We start from the raw sequence: 16,758 nt of genomic DNA, 5'->3' as shown, positions 1-16,758 counted from the left end.
TACAGAAAGGTGGAAGGAAAGAGACAAGCCCACAAGGTTGTCCTCTTACCTCCACATGCGTGCTGTGGTACATATGCACCCATACACGTCATAAACATACACACACACACACACACACACACCCCAACAGTAAATAGTGTTAAATGAGAAGATAAAGGGGCTCCGTGAACGCTCGTTCAACCCAGCATACCCTCTACCACAGAGACTGACAAAGGCTACGCTGCCCACTGCCGACTTCCAAACAGGGTGGAAAGAATTACTCTGGAAATTACTCTTCTCAGAGGAGTCTTCTCATTCAATTTGCTCTTTTACTCCCCGTCAGGAATTCCTGTTCATCTGGCATAATAGCTTTAACTGTCTGACTACAGACAGATATTCGAACTGGGAGGTTTGTCTTTCTGACGTACATAGTCATAGAAGAATCGTTCGTTCATTCATTCATTCAGTTTGTTTCGTTTTAGAGACTTTGTCTTACTACAAAGCCCTGGCTGTCCCCAACTCGATCTGTAGACCAGGCTGGCCTTGAGCTCAGAAGGTCCTGCCTGACTTTGCCTCCTGAGTGCTGAGGTTAAAGGCATGTGGTGCCACACCCGGCAGCAGCACTTCATCCATTGAAAATGTATTTATCGCAGCATTTTTCTAAGTCATAGGGGTAAAAATACATGAGGTTGTGCTGTTCTACAGCTTATACACATACTGTAGTGTGTGTGTGTGTGTGTGTGTGTGTGTGTGTGAGAGAGGGGGGGGGTTGGGGATTTAGCTCAGTGGTAGAGCACTTGCCTAGCAAGCTCAAGACCCTGGGTTCAGTCCCCAGCTCTGGAAAAAGAGAGAGAGAGAGAGAGAGAGAGAGAGAGAGAGAGAGAGAGAGATTGTACGTGTATTAAGGGTTGGACCCTGAGCTGTGGCTTTGCTGGAGGGCTTTAATGCTGATCCACATCCTGATTTCTTCTTTCCTGTGGATCATGTATTATAAGGAGGAGGAGGAGGCAGCGAGGAGACCCTACCTAAGCTGTGGGCTTAGTTTGCAGTGGGGTTGCAACGAGCTGCCTTTGGAAGTCCTTCAGTGAGGGACCAGTGACAACTGAGTGCCTTGCTTCACTTCGGCAATGAATTCTGACAAGTTCACGTGCGTATGCAGACCCCAGGTCTGCAACAACCTGGAGTTAGACCAAATGTGATGTCAAATCCTGAGATCGTTTTGACCTACCAAAGACATGAAACACCCCAGATGAAGTGTCCAAGGGCAGACAGACCTCAAGGACATGAAGATCAGGTGGACTCTGTTACTGTGACCCAGCCCAGGCCATCCTCGAGACAGTTTGAAGCTATGACTTTGTGAGCAATCACATGGGCTCTCCCTTCCCCCAGCCAAACCTTTCTAAACATGCTTGCATGATTGATTAAAGCTTAGAACACGTGTGAGAAAAGTCACACATGTACTCATTCATTCATTCGTTCATTTTTTTTTTAACCACCCAAGAATACCTGTGCTCCAGAGGGGAATGCTGAGGTGAACAGAGCAATCTGTTACTAACCACGTGAATTCTAGTGGCAAACACAATGAGCAACTATGGCCTGAAGTGGAAACTTCTGGTTTCCTTGGGAAGTCAGTTATGTCAAATGATGGTTTGCTGGGGCACACAGGTGAGAGGATGTTCTTGCTAAAGCAGACACGGGAAGGAATGTTTTGCTGAAGCAGACACAGGTGAAAGGACGTTTCGCTAAAGCAAGCAGGTGAAAGGACGCTAAAAGGATGTTAAAAAGGAATACAAATATGACCCCGCAGACGGTGGACGACGCTGGATGGAGAGTGGGCTACCTGGCTATTCCTCGCTGCTCGCTGTCTGTCATGACTTCATAGGAAACGTCTAGCGGTGTTCTGGCAGCTACTTGCTGCTTCTGCAGACTCGGGCTGATTAGCAGAGTGAAATGGAAGTTTCTGGATATGTCAGCATCCAGACGGTAGCTCCTCACGTGGAGACTCACATGGTGTTTTGCTGAGGCAAGACCTGTGGGAGGACACTTGATGTTTGGAGAGAGTAAAAATAGGGCTCGAGGGACAGTGGTGGGGGTGGGGAGGGGCGGGGCTTACAGAGCTAGCTTTGCAGCACTTTTTGTTGGTCTCTGTCTTTGCTGATCTTCGCTTGGTCGAGAGAGGCACAGACGAGAACTTCTGGTGTCCCTGATGGTCCCTGTCGCTTCTGCTGACTCATGCCGATTCAGCTGAGGCCTGGCTGTTTCTGCTGGCTTGTGCCACCCCTGCAATGAGTGTTTGCTATTCTGACACTACTGGACTGCGGGGTATCCTGCCGGTGTGGTGTTTACGAGCGGATGGAGCTGCTGAAGTGAACTGCTGATCTCCTGACAGTGCAGATTGGATTCTAAACAGGTCCATTCCCCCCCTTATTCTAACAACCTTTCTTTTTCACTACCTCTTGTGGGTGGTGGGCTAGAAGGGAGGCTAAAACCTTTCAGAACCCTTATAAAAAGTAAGTTTTGAAAAAAGAAGAACCCTACGATGGCTTGCACCTCAAAGTAGCAGTCTGGCACAGAGTGGGAGAGGAGTGTAAGGGCCTGCGGGAAGGTACTAAAGCGGTGGTCACTTCCCTGGAGGCAGAGAGGGAGATGGCTGTCCAAGACTGATTTTAAAGGCAAGGACCATAAGCAGAGAGCAGCACAAGTCCAAGGCCCGTCTATGTGAAGACCACAAAGGCCCAGAGGAGAACCACAAAGTGTGAGTGTGGGGGAGCAGAACTGCGGACCAGAGCAAGGACAAACTGTGAAGGGCTGTCCCTCCATGGGAGCTTGGGGTGTGAGAGAGAACCTTACCTGCCAGCATTTAAGTGTTGTCATTATAATTAAATATTTGGAGGGTGCTGACTGGCAGCAAGGTGGCCAATGTAAACATTTCTACTGCTAGGCCTGACAACCTGAGTCCAACCTCCTGAACTCACTCCCCAAAACTGTCCTCTGATCTCCACACGCACACCAGACCACGTATAGCAATCCTCCTGTCTCAACCTCCCAGGCTGAGAGGTGTGTGTCACACCAGGTTTAGGAAAATAGATGTCAATTCACCTGACACCTCTGTACTTTGGCTTAGATCACAGACAAGTGACTGTAAAACCCACCCTCTTATGTTGGTCATTTGATCACCTGGTACAGGGTTGAGGTGTTTCTCACATCTCCGATTAGGCTGGAGGTATTGGGCAGCACACACCGAAGTGATTCAGGTCAGCCAGCAACTGTTAAAGGACGGGGAAAGTAAAAATAGGACCTCAGCCAACTTGCTAAATGGCAACCATTTGGAGAGCGGTGATCTGGTAAGAATGGTGACACCTCATGTGTCAGCTGATCCCACCCATGCAAACCCAGAAGGTTCTGTCCTAGTTTAAAAACTTGCCCATCTCTTGCCTGAACACTGATGAGAGTCGTTAGGTGAAGTGAAGGCAAGAGAAACATTGGTCAGAGAACATACGATAGTAAGAATCCAAAGTACAACAGACCGGGGCCATGAAAAAGTTTTCCAAGGTAAAGGTTAGTGGGGAAAACGGGGCCACCTGCAGGCCGACCTCTGCAGCACACCCACAACGGATTAAAGACGTGCTTAGCATTGGAACACAGAGAGATGGACTGTGATGGTTATAAACTGTGTTTACAAGTGCTTGACGTTGACAGTCAGGGAGGTTCATGGGCTGATGTATTTCACACTCTGTCCACATCTGTCAGTCTGTTTCCTGTTCAAGACACATAAGACAGCAAATATAAAAGTGTGTACAGTGAGGGGACTTGAAGTCACAGGTTTGGTTTTCCTGATTATTTTTAAAGATTTATTTATTTATTCTATATAAGTACCCTGCAGCTGTCTTCAGACACACCAGAAGAGGGCACCAGATCTCATTACAGATGGTTGTGAGCCACCATGTGGTTGCTGGGAGTTGAACTCAGGACCTCTGGAAGGACCTCTGGAAGCTCTTAACCACTGAGCCACCTCTCCAGCCCTTTCCTGATGTTTTTGAAACAAAACAATGCTTGCTTGAAGCCACGTTGTAAAGGGAATAGTTTCCTGGATGTGGTGACACACGCCTGTAGTCTGGGCACCTGGGAGGAAGAAAGATCAAGGAAGTCAAGGGTGACCTCTGCTACTCAGTAGTTTCGAGCTAAGGCTACACGAGATCTTGGGTCAACAAGAATGTATCCCACCCCCAAATATAAAGAGAGAGGGGTTGAGGGAAGTGAAGACTTTGGGGTCCTGAATTTCTTGGAACGGCTTGCTAAGGATTGAGCTCAGGGCCTTGTGTCTGCTAGACACATGCTGGACCACTGAGTCACAACTCCAACCCTAAAATTGAGGATGCTCAGTACCTTGGAATTGGGACCCAAAGGGAACCCTTTCTTAAGTTGCTTTGTTGGTATTTTGTCACAACACCAAGGCAGGCAGGTAATTAGTACAAAGAGCGTCCTTCAAAGAAACCAACCCCCTACCATCTTTGACTCGAGCTGATGGAAACACAGCAACCGGTTGCTATGGAAACCACCCAGTCTCTCTAGTGCCTTGTTATAATAAGGATGGCAAATTTTATGCTACATTTTCACTGTCCTTTGGCCGCACATACGCATGGTAAAATAGCAATGAAAAGGTTGTATTTATAAAACCCTTTTCCAGGATGAGGGGCGTGGCTGAGGGTCGAGTGCTTGCCAAGAATGCTTGCCTAACACTTAAAAGATTTAAAAAGAAAAAGTTCTTGAAATTCCCAAATAAAAAGACGCCACTAAGATATGTGCTGATATTTTGTTAAAAAACTAAAATATGGTATCTTCTCCCTAACTGCAGGTTGATGATAGGAACTGAGTGTAATAAAGCGTAGATGATGTTTCATGCCTGCAACACCAGTGCTTGGGAGGTAGAGGCAGGGGAATGAGAAGTTGAAAGTCGTCCTCCACCGCATGAGGTCAGGGCTATCCTGGGCTACTTGAGATAAGGTCTAAATGGATAGAGGAACGGCTCTGACTGGACTTAGTGAACAATCAAAAAGGACATGAATTTAGAAGGGGTTGGGGATTTAGCTCAGTGGTAGAGCTCTTGCCTAGCAAACACAAGGCCCTGGATTCGGTCCTCAGCTCCGGAAAAAAGAAAAAGAAAAAAAGGAAGAACATATTGGGGAAGAAATGGGGAGAGCTAGAAGTGGGACTAGAGGGTGGAGAGAACCATATTCCGTTGTACAGATGCTTGGGATTTTCAAAATTAAAATCTGACATAGTTGCACATATCGCACACCTGCTACCCCAGCTTTTTGGCAGGCTGAGGGAGGATTGTATTGTTGCTGTAAAACTATAAAAAAGAAATGCTGTCTTTTACCCCGCACTAGATCCGTACCGTGGTGCCCCAAGGTATCTGGTAGATGTCTTCATCTCAGTCAGCGAAGAATCTCACCTGCTCTGCTCCATTCCACATCACACTGCCGATGGCTTCTCTCTGAGCCTGGCAACAATCTTTCCACCCATCTAGTTCCCAAGGCAGGTTGCCACCATGCCAGATATACACATGTCCCCAGTCACCACACTTTTTTTTTTATTAACTTGAGTATTTCTTATTTACATTTCGAGTGTTATTCCCTTTCCCGGTTTCTGGGCAAACATCCCCCTAACCCCTCCCCCTCCCCTTCTTTATGGGTGTTCCCCTCCCCATTCCCCCCCATTGCCGCCCTCCCCCCAACAATCTAGTTCACTGGGGGTTCAGTCTTAGCAGGACCCAGGGCGTCCCCTTACACTGGTGATCTTACTAGGATATTCAATGCTACCTATGAGGTCAGAGTCCAGGGTCAGTCCATGTATAGTCTTTGGGTAGTGGCTTAGTCCCTGGAAGCTCTGGTTGCTTGGCATTGTTGTACATATGGGGTCTCGAGCCCCTTCAAGCTCTTCCAGTTCTTTCTCTGATTCCTTCAACGGGGGTCCCGTTCTCAGTTCAGTGGTTTGCTGCTGGCATTCGCCTCTGTATTTGCTGTATTCTGGCTGTGTCTCTCAGGAGCGATCTACATCCGGCTCCTGTCAGCCTGCACTTCTTTGCTTCATCCATCTTGTCTAATTGGATGGCTGTATATGTATGGGCCACATGTGGGGCAGGCTCTGAATGGGTGTTCCTTCTGCCTCTGTTTTAATCTTTGCCTCTCTATTCCCTGCCAAGGGTATTCTTGTTCCCCTTTTAAAGAAGGAGTGAGTGAGGGGTTGGGGATTTAGCTCAGTGGTAGAGCGCTTGCCTAGCGAGCGCAAGGCCCTGGGTTCGGTCCCCAGCTCCGGAAAAAAAAGAAAAAAAGAAAAAAAAAAGGAGTGAAGCATTCACATTTTGATCATCCGTCTTGAGTTTCATTTGTTCTAGGCATCTAGGGTAATTCAAGCATTTGGGCTAATAGCCACTTATCAATGAGTGCATACCATGAGTGTTTTTCTGTGATTGGGTTACCTCACTCAGGATGATATTTTCCAGTTCCAACCATTTGCCTATGAATTTCATAAAGTCATTGTTTTTGGTCACCACACTCTTAAATTCAGTTAAATCAGTTAAGAGTGGAATCTTAGCTTCCACCTCCATGTTCTCTCTGCTGCTTCCTCTCACCCTTCTTACCCCTCGCTCCAGCCTCCTCCTCTCTCTAAAACTTTTCTCCCGCCCATCTTTCCTTCTCGTCCAATGACAGGCTTTGTTCTATCTTGTACCTGCCTTTCCCTGCGTGATGACATCATCCTACATTGTATAATATAGTAATAATATAGTAATACCACGGGGGCAGGGGGTCATATTTAGGATCAGAAAGAAGTCCAGTCTAGTGTACATGAGACCCTGTCACAAAAAAATGAAAACACCAAACCAAATAAAAAACACCCCACCCCCTTCCATCTCAAAAACAAAGCAAATGGATTTGTGATTAGTGATTCTGTACGAGTACCATGGGATCTTGTCGCCAACATGCTTGGTTTGGGCTCCCACAATATTTGGTTTAGAAAGAAGGATAACAATGAAGAACACTGAACAGCATAGGGCTTTCTGGCTAAGCCCTAGTTCACACCCTCCAAATGCGTGAGCCTGGACTATGCTAGAACTTTCCTGGCATCACGTGCAGGAGGCTGGGTGCTCTTCTCTTCCCATGAGGCATTGCTTCCCTTATCTACCAGTCCATCATGCCTTCGGTACCCCTTTACCTGACCCCATTCAGCAATTGTGTCGGTGATTCTTATCAACTAAAAAGGCCACAAATATTACTTCAGCAGGTCATGAGGGACGGCTCACTAGGTGAGGCTAAAATTTCTTTTGTGCTTTATTTTGCTGGAAAAACTGACTCCACTTTTTTTCCTCTGACATAAAGGCTAGGGACCTGGGGTGTGATAAGGATGAGAAAGGTTGCCAGCGGGTGGTGGGCTCAACCTGGGAAAGACTGGAGACTGGAAATCAGAGGGCTAGCTGAATTTGTCCTCGGGCAACCAATCTGCTCTAGCTATTAGCTGCCTGGCATGCAGACAGAGAACTGCATTTGCTTGGATTGCCAAAGCCAGCAGGGACAGAGTTTGAAGTCCCCCAGGGTCAGAAGCAAATTCAATCAGATACCATGCAGGACCAAGGGCACAGGCTCTGTTCTCTGAGACGGGCTGACTTCCTGGGCTGTGGTCTCCATGAGGTACCTACCTCTGGTATCTTCCGGGAATATATGAAGACATGACACGATGGCGATTTAAAGTCTAAAACCTAGGGCCGGAGGGGTGGCTCAATGGTTAGAGCATTTGCTGTTGTCACAGCCCCCAGACCTTAGCACAACTGCTGTCACATTAGAGGCTCCATTCTGACCTTGAAACCCAGGGTGTAGGCCCAACACCTGCCTAAGTGGGAACGGAGACCCAGTCCTTTAAAGACGTAGTCCACAGTTCCAGGAAAGTCCTTAAATGTCTCCTGTAGTTCTGCTTCTGGCTAACTGATGTGGTCTTGGGCATAAAAAGCAAAAGGCTGTAAGATTCGGGGCTGCATGATTTGAGCAGGTCCCCCGTGCAGCCAGCCACCAGCCCTCCGTAAGAGAGTCTGTGTGGTGGTCTCTGGTGGGCTTACCTTGAAACACTGTTTTTGAGGACTGCCTGGGTTCAATTCCCAACATCTGCATGGTAGTTCACAACCATCCCAGGTCTAGGGGATCTAATGCCTTCTTTTGGCCTTCATGGGCACCAGGTCTGCCTGTGGTACATTATCAATACATGCAAGGAAAACACTGCCTTAGTCAGGGTTTACCGCTGTGAGCAGACGCCATGACCAAGGCAACTCTTATAAGGACAACATTTAACTGGGGCTGGCTTGCAGGTTCAGAGGTTCAGTCCATTATCATCAAGGCAGGAACATGGCAGCATCCAGGCAGGCATGGTGCAGGAGGAGCTGAGAGTTCTACATCTTCATCTGAAGGCTGCTAGCAGAACACTGACTTCCAGGCAGCTAGGATGAGGGTCTTAAAGCCCACACACACAGTGACACACCTACTCCAACAGTGCCACACCTCCAAACAGTGACACTTCCTGGGCCAAGCATAGACAAACCATCACCCAGTTATACACATACATTTTTTAAAAAATTATTTTCAGAATTTAAAAAACAAATCTAAAACATCAGGAGTGGCCTGGAAGAGCTGGAGTGGGTAGGTGCTGAATTTTAGCTAAAGTTTGTAAGGTGAACCTAACTGCTATATTAAAGCTATCTCAAAGGAAGGGAGGGAGGAAGGAAGGGAGGGAGGGCAACGAGGGAGGGAGGAAGGGAGGGAGGAAAAAAGGAAGGGAGGAAGGAAGGAAGGAAGGATTCTTCATTCCACTCTATGCCATTCCATTGTATCCAACAAGCTTTTACTCTGCTGAAGACTAATTACCCAGTTCTACTTCAGAGTCTGTAGCAATGTTAAGGGAAGAAGAAAGAGAGAACCCACCCACTTCTTTCTAACCACATGGAGCCTGGGAATTTGGAATAGCAAAGATAAGATCACCACTCAACTCTCTTACTGCAGTCTCAGGAAGATTTTCTTGCCGGAAGCATGTCTGTGTATCCTATGGCTTTCAGGACCAGACATGGAATCCAGCTTCATGAAAAGAAAATTAAAGTCAAGAACCAAAATCAAAATAAAGGCATATATGTGTAGGGTTGTGGGTCCCACGTCTGCTCTACCACAGGAGAAGGCAGGACAAGAGAGTTGACTGGGCTTACCCCACACTGTCGAGGGGCGGGTGTCAGGCCATAGGAAAGTCCCTGGACACCTCTCCAGGGGTAGGAAAGCACAGTGGGAGGTGTGGGACAGCTAGAGCTGGCTCAGGGTCCACCAGCTTACAAGGAGGCTGGGGCCATCTGATTCTCAGGCTCTTGGACATCCAGGTACCACAGGATGCCACAGAAGAGCTGAGAATGGAGTAGGGGGCCCACAGGCTGGATCTAGCCCAGGGCCAAGGGGGAGAAGCAGGGAAGAGGGGAACTCCAGCTGGTCCTGTGAGGAGAGTTCCTTGCCTTGATGGCTGTACGCTTGGGCTTGATGGTTGTCATGGCTGGGAGCACAGAGAGGCCTTCTACGGGAGATTAGATGGTGGCTCTGTAGGCAAAGCCCTTCTCAGTGGCTTTCCCATGGTGGATCCTGATAAAAAAAGACAGTCCATGGTTTTAAGGTATTTATTGTCCTGTCAAAAAGTGGATGTGTAAAACCATACTCCACTTCTTAGGGTGGACCTGGGATTAAATACTGTTTGCAGGGTAGAGTGTCTGGGAAGGAAGGCTTATTGGCTGAGCCAATAAGCTCTGGGTCTTTAGGTACCTCATTATAATGGAGATCTGTCTTGAGCCTACATGACCTGTGGTCATGTCCTCTACCTGTGGAGGGGCTTGGGGCGTTGCCCTTACAAATTTATTGAGGTGGGGTGGGTGGGCTGTGGCTAGTGACAGGGGCTTGGTTCCTCAGGAACAGGCAAAGCTCCTACCGTCCCTTCAGGGCTTTTAGTCTTAACTCACCTGGGACCACGCTACCTTTCATGGTCCCACATATATGGGCCAGGAAGAATCTAGCTCTGCTAACATTTTTCTTTTTAAAAATCATTTTATTTGATTTTTAATGGTGGGATTGTGTCTATGTCAGTAAGTGCTAGTACCTGCAGAGGCCAGAAGAGGGCAGTGAATCCCCTGGAGTTGGAGTGATGAGCGCTTAGGAGCCACCTGAGGTGGGTGCCGGGAATCAAGCCTGGATCCTCTGCAAGAGCAGTACATGCTCTTAACCGCCGGGCCGTCTTTCCATCCGCCAAGTGTTTTTCTACATTAAGTGACTCAAATCCCATCCTGTAACTCATTCTTTTGCTTCGAATGATTAAAAGTCACCATTTGCATTTAGGAGAAGGTTTGGTTTTTTTTGACCTGGCATGCCTGTTTAAAAAAAAAAAAAAAAAACCGGGGGTTGGGGATTTAGCTCAGTGGTAGAACACTTGCCTAGGAAGCACAAGGCCCTGGGTTTGGTCCCCAGCTCCGGAAAAAAAAAAAAAAAAAACCACCACCGCCAAAACACCATTTATTTTAAATTTACAATTTAAAGTTGCATTTCCACTTAGGAAGATTTATTTATTTATTTATTTGGTTCTTTTTGGAAGATTTATTAAATAAAATACTAATGCACTGATTTTTAAATTGTATTTATTATTTTTTAGATTTTTTTTCTTTTTTTTCGGAGCTGGGGACGGAACCCAGGACCTTGCGCTTCCTAGGTAAGCGCTCTACCACTGAGCTAAATCCCCAGCCCCTATTTTTTAGATTTCTGATTAAGCTAAAAGTATGTTTAAGAAGAAACAACAGTGGGCTGGAGAGATGGCTCAGTGGTTAAGAGCACCCGACTGCTCTTCCAGAGGTCATGAGTTCAATTCCCAGCAACCACATGGTGGCTCACAACCATCTGTAAAGAGATCTGATGCCCTCTTCTGGTGTATCTGAAGACAGCTACAGTGTACTTATATATAATAAATAAATAAATCTTAAAAAAAAAAAAAAAAAAAAGAAGAAGAAGAAGAAACAACAGTAAAGGTATAAGTCTCCTGAAACTGTATCTCTGGGGCTGGGACAGCTCAGTCGAGCTGAAGGACTTGAGTTTAGACAGACTCCTAGAATCCATTTAAAGCCTGGGCATGGCAGCTCACATTTGTAATCATGCCCTGGGAAGGCAGAGACAGGACGGTTCCCAGAGCTTACTGCCAGCCATTCTAGCCAGCTCAGTGAGCAAGGCAGTTCTGGGAAATAAAGTGGGGAGCAACTGAGGAAGACACAGACCTGGCATGCCCTGTCTCTAGACCTGTCTCTCTCACACTTTCCTTTGTTTACTTCTTGCTGTGTTATGGATTAAACTTGGGCCGTATGCATGCTAGTGGGTGTTATATCATAGAATCATATCTGTAGCTCTCTCATTAGATTTTTTTTTTAATTTAACGCCTGGCTTCCCTATTCTGTCCCTCAAATCAGAAGGCAGGGACAATGTCTAGCTTATGACTACATCCTTTGGACATAGCAAATTGTTTGCCATTTAATCCGTAAACATCCATTCATGGGGCCGGAGAGAAGGCTCAGCAATTAAGAGCACCTGTTGCTCTTGCACAGGACCTGGGTTCAATTCCCAGCACCCACATGGTGGCTCCCAATCACCCATCACTCCAGGTTCAAGGGATCCAACGACCCCTTCTGGCCTCTGGTGGCACTAGCCACATACGTGGTGCAAATACATATATATAAACAAGTAAAATACCCATATGTCTAAAAATAAATACGTTTTTTAATTTTATTTAAACATTTGGTTGATGACTGAAGCATGTTTTCTTTCTTCTTCTTTTTTTTTAAAGATTTATTCATTTATTATATATAAGTACACTGTAGCTATCTTCAGATACACCAGAAGAGGGCATCGGATCTCTTTACAGATGGTTGTGAGCCACCATGTGGTTGCTGGGAATTGAACCCAGGACTTCTGGAAGAGCAGTCAGGGCTCTTAACCACTGAGCCATCTCTCCAGCCTCCATAAGTTTTCAGAGAACAAGAAATAGCTTTTATGATTTTGACAATCTGAGCCCATATTTCCTCTTTTTAGTTCAGAAGATCCTCCAAAATCCTATAATACCTGTAAGAAGTGGAGAAATGGTACCTAGCCTCCCCTAGAAGAGAAAACTCACCCCTCTCCCTCTCTCTCTCTCTCTCTCTCTCTCTCTCTCTCTCTCTCTCTCTCTGTGGGCTTCATGTAGGTAACCTCTGGATAATCTGGTATAATTTTATTCCCATTTTACTGGGTAATCTTATCTCTTTCTTACTATGTATGTCACCAAGTCTGTCATATTTTACAATTTTCTTGTCATAGAAAGTTGCCTCTGGCATCATTAATCATTTGATATCCTCCCTGTGGATCCTGATCTGACAAACTTAGCTATTTTCTGGCTTCCCTCTGGATGAAAAGTAGACTGCTTTTCTATGAAAATTTCTCTCTCTCTCTCTCTCTCTCTCTCTCTCTCCCTCTCTCTCTCCCTCTCTCTCTCTCTCATTCTCTATCTCCCTTTCTCCACTCCTCCCTCCCTCCCCTTCCCTCTCTCTCTCCCTCTACCCCCTCTCACAGAGTCCCATGTAACCCTGACTGGCTTTGAGCTTGCTGTATAGCCAAGGCTTGCCTCTACCGGTCAAGTGCTGGGGTTAAAGGCTTGCACCCCCATGCTCATCTTCCTCTCGTCTCCTTGTACCTTAGTTACTTTTATAAGTTCCCTTGGCCATGATGTCTTATCATAGCAATAGAAAAAAAAGTATTTAATTGGGGCTTACAGTTTCAGATGGTTAGAGTCCATGATGGCAAAAGCAAGGGCCTGGTATAGAGAAGAGCTGAGAGCTCACTTCTCGATCCACAAACCTCAGAGCCCACACCCAATGACACGCCTCCTTCAACAAGGTCACACCCTTGCCTTTAATTTTTTTTTTATTTTTATTTTTTTATTTTTATGTGGGCACACTTTCGCTCTCTTCAGACACACCAGAAGAGGGCACCAGATCCCATTGAAGATGGTTGTGAGCCACCATGTGGTTGCTGGGAATTGAACTCAGGACCTCTGGAAGAGCAGCCAGTGCTCTTAACCTCTGAGCCATCTCTCCAGCCCAAGGTCACACCCTTGAATCCTTCCCAAATAGTTCCATCAACAGGGGGACCAAACGTTCAAATATATGAACCTAGGGAGTCATTCTTACTCAAACCAGCACAGCCATTCTGGTATTGAGAAAACTATGGTCGTGGAGGGCTATGGCTGATGTGATGGGGAGTCCATAGCTTGATCCTCTGGCCCTGAGTGAATGTATCATAAATACCACCACACAATTGGTGTCTGGGACAAAGCAGCCTCCCCCATGAGCCATGCCAGAGAATAACATTCAGTTGAGAGACAATGACCTTCAGAGTTCTGACCTGCTGTGGGAAGACACCAGGCCACAGCTCTTACAGAGGTCCGCTGTGTCAGCCTACATGTAGGGGTTCACATGGCACATGTGCTCACAGCCTGGGCAGGGGCGGGAAGGGAGAGGCTGTTCCATGGAAGGTTAACTCCTGATCTGCCTTATCAAAGTGTTTGTTTTGATGCAAGGTCTCACTTTGTAACTCAGGCTGGCCTCAAACTAAGGTGTGTTGGGATCACAGGCTTTAGACACCCATAGCCGGCGTACTGGCTGCTTTTGTGTGCCAATTTGACACAGAGAGGAATAAGCCTCAGTTAAGAAAATGCCTCTGTGGGGTTGGGGATTTAGCTCAGTGGTAGAGTGCTTGCCTAGCAAGCGCAAGGCCCTGGGTTCGGTCCCCAGCTCCGGAAAAAAAAAAAAAAAAGAAAGAAAATGCCTCTGTGAGATCCAGCTGTAGGGCATTTTCTTAACTACTGATGATGTAGGGGGAGGGCCCAGCCCACCGTCGGTGGGGCCATCTCTGAGCTGGTGATTCTGGGTTCCATGAGGAAGCAAGATGAGCAGGCCACGGGAGCAATAGAGTGAGCAGTTCTCCTCCATGGCCTCTGCATGCGCTCCTGCCTGTGCGATCCAGCCCTGCTTGAGTTCCTGTCTTGACTTCCGCCAATGATCTGGAAATGTAAGTTAATAATACCTTTCCTCTCCAACTTGCTTCTTGGTTATGGTGTTTTGTCACAGCAATAAAACACTGACTAAGACCCCTGGCCTCCAAGGACTTTGTAGGCTCAGTTTTCTTTTTTTCTTTTTTAAAGATTTATTTATTATATATAAGTACACCGTAGCTGTCTTCAGACACACCAGAAGAGGGCATCAGACCCCATTACAGATGGTTGTGAGCCACTATGTGGATGCTGGGAATTGAACTCAGGACCTCTGGAAGAACAGTCAGTGCTCTTAACCACTGAGCCATCTCTCCAGTCCGTAGGCTCATTTTTCTATCTCTCTTGTGAAGTCTTGCCTATTCTCTAAGCATTAAACAATAATGAAACCACTTTCGCTTTGATTTTTATTAAAAATCTTTTAATATTTTAAAAAATATTTAATGCTTATTAAACGTTTATTGAATTATTTTAAATAAAAACGTGCTTATAAAATCTTTAATAAAATGATTATTCGAATATTTTAGTAAAATATTTTTAAAAAATAAACTGTTTCAAATACATCTAATCACTGCAAGAACGTTTTAAAATCAGCTGCCACCTCTTATCCTGCAGAGAACAAATAAAAGACCTGCCCTATTTTCTTTCTGTGAGCCTATGAGCTCTCCTTACGAGGGATCTGGGCACACATCTTCCTAAATAAACCAGCACTCTCCAACCATCTGACTCACTTCATGGAAACAATAACTTCGAATGCTGTCTTGGAGGTTGATCCACAAGTGTGCCCAGAATTCCACCCCACCCCTCACCCTCGCCCTGACTTCACACTAATGAGCAGCAGCTGCTTTTCCTGTCTCTGCTTTCCCAAGGTAACCCCTGGCATTTGACACTTACCCACAGAAAAGTCATGTGACTTCAGGCTCAGTCATTTGTGTGGGCTTCTGCGAGCAAATACTACCTGTATCACTAGCCAAAAGAGTCTAAAAATAGACCGGGGACCCGGTAGAGCTTTGTTGCCCTTTTTTACTCCAGCTTTGGAAAACTAGTGTTGCTGACTACTGGGTGTGCAGGGCGGTATTTTTAGTTTGACCGGCATCCAGCAGGGGCAGAGATACAGTCCCTGCAAGAGAACATCTCATTTCCCCCAAATGGGAGCACAGCAGCAGTTCCTTTTCAAGCTCCCGCCTTCCTTTCCCCTCCTAAACACAAGTACCCAGCCGCCTCTGTTTCTTTAACTCGGGGACTGCGAGCTTTGAGCTCGGCAGAGGTTCTTACCGGGCTAGGCTGTTCTCTTGGAGCCCAACAGGGGAATCACCCCTCCCGGGGTGGAGAATTGCTAAGGAGTTTCTGCCTACACGGACAGGGAGTGGTAGAAGGTGGGTTCCGGATGAATTGCAGTTCTTTTACTAAGATAGTACATCGTTGTGAATGTGAACACGTGAATGCGATGTTCCCTCCCTTGCTCCTTTCTCAGATTACTGCTCCCCACTCCCACAACCCAGCCTCGATACCGCCTTCGGTTTATGAGATCCTTATTGCTTCCCAAACCCTCTGAGCCTGCCTTTCTTTTTTTTTTTTTTTTTTATTAACTTGAGTATTTCTTATATACATTTCGAGTGTTATTCCCTTTCCCGGTTTCCGGGCAAACATCCCCCTCCCCCCATGAGCCTGCCTTTCAGCCACAGTTTCTCTGTAGCCTTTCATGTTCACCCCAGATTTCATGCTATCACAGTTTAAAGCTCACAGAGAAAGCAGGTGTTCTTGTGCTTCCAGGAAACAAGCCACCCTTCCATCCCTGCATCTCAGCTGGAAGAAAGGTAGAAGAAGCATTTAAGAAGGATTTTATTTTATTTTATTTTTTGGTTCTTTTTTTCGGAGCTGGGGACCGAACCCAGGGCCTTGCGCTTCCTAGGCAAGCGCTCTACCACTGAGCTAAATCCCCAACCCCAAGGATTTTATTTTTAGGTATGTGTGTCTATGGTGGTCAGATTTGTGTGTGTGTGTGTGTGTGTGTGTGTGTGTGTGAGAACTTGGCACAAGCTAGAATCACATAGGAAGAGGGCACCTCAAATGAGTAAATGCTTCTATCAGTGTGGCCTGTAGGCAAGACTGTGAAGGCATTTTAATTATGATTCATGTAGGGAAGCCCACTGTGGGTGGTGTCATCCCTAGGCAGCTGGTCCTGGGGTGTATTAGCAAGCCATGAGGAGCCAGCCAGTAAGAAAGGTCCCTCCAGGGCCTCTGCTTCAGTGTCTGCTTCTAGGTTCCTGACTATTTCATAGCCTGTCTCCCCTCAGTGATGGAGGATGTGTAACTGAGATAACCCTTTCCTCCCCAAGCTGCTTTTGTTCACGGTTCATAGCATAGGAAGTAAACTAACATACTGTCCGTCTGTGTAAATGTGTGGCAGGGTACCCTGAGAGACCAGATATGGGTGTTGGTCCCCCTAAAGCTGGAGTCTCAGGCAATTTTGAGCATCTGATCTTGTGGGCGGGGAAAGGAATTGCTCAGCAACTCAGCAAAAGCATCAGGCGCTCTTACCCATGGAGTCACCTTCTTCCCTAAGTCCTGTACTAAGCACTTTGTACAAGTCTTCCTACGTTCTCAGATGAGGAAACCAAGGAACTTGCCAAAATAGTTTGCTCAAATCGC

General features: G+C 46.5%; 1 protein-coding gene and 1 long non-coding RNA gene across 3 annotated transcripts in view; one reads left to right on the top strand and one right to left on the bottom strand.

Moving 5' to 3' along the window:
• Positions 1-2,126: 2,126 nt before the first annotated feature.
• Positions 2,127-16,758, top strand: part of Osbpl11 (oxysterol binding protein-like 11) — an 83,143-nt gene continuing 68,511 nt past the window's right edge. For both annotated transcript variants that reach the window (XM_087576199.1, XM_087576197.1), the window contains exon 1: positions 2,127-2,389. The gene's annotated coding sequence lies outside the window, so the exon portion shown is untranslated. The remainder of the gene's footprint in view (positions 2,390-16,758) is intronic.
• Positions 8,222-15,071, bottom strand: LOC148002632 (uncharacterized). The gene is made up of 3 exons (XR_015633514.1): positions 15,001-15,071; positions 10,147-10,414; positions 8,222-9,638 (listed from the first exon to the last, which is right to left on the bottom strand). It is a non-coding gene; the product is annotated as an uncharacterized LOC148002632 (long non-coding RNA).

This window comes from Rattus norvegicus, chromosome 11, assembly GCF_021556685.1.
Source record: "Rattus norvegicus strain SHRSP/BbbUtx chromosome 11, alternate assembly SHRSP_T2T, whole genome shotgun sequence".
Classification (NCBI taxonomy): Eukaryota; Metazoa; Chordata; class Mammalia; order Rodentia; family Muridae; genus Rattus; species Rattus norvegicus.
The sequence above is the reverse complement of the archived record's forward strand: the minus strand, read 5'-3'. Positions and strand labels throughout refer to the sequence as shown.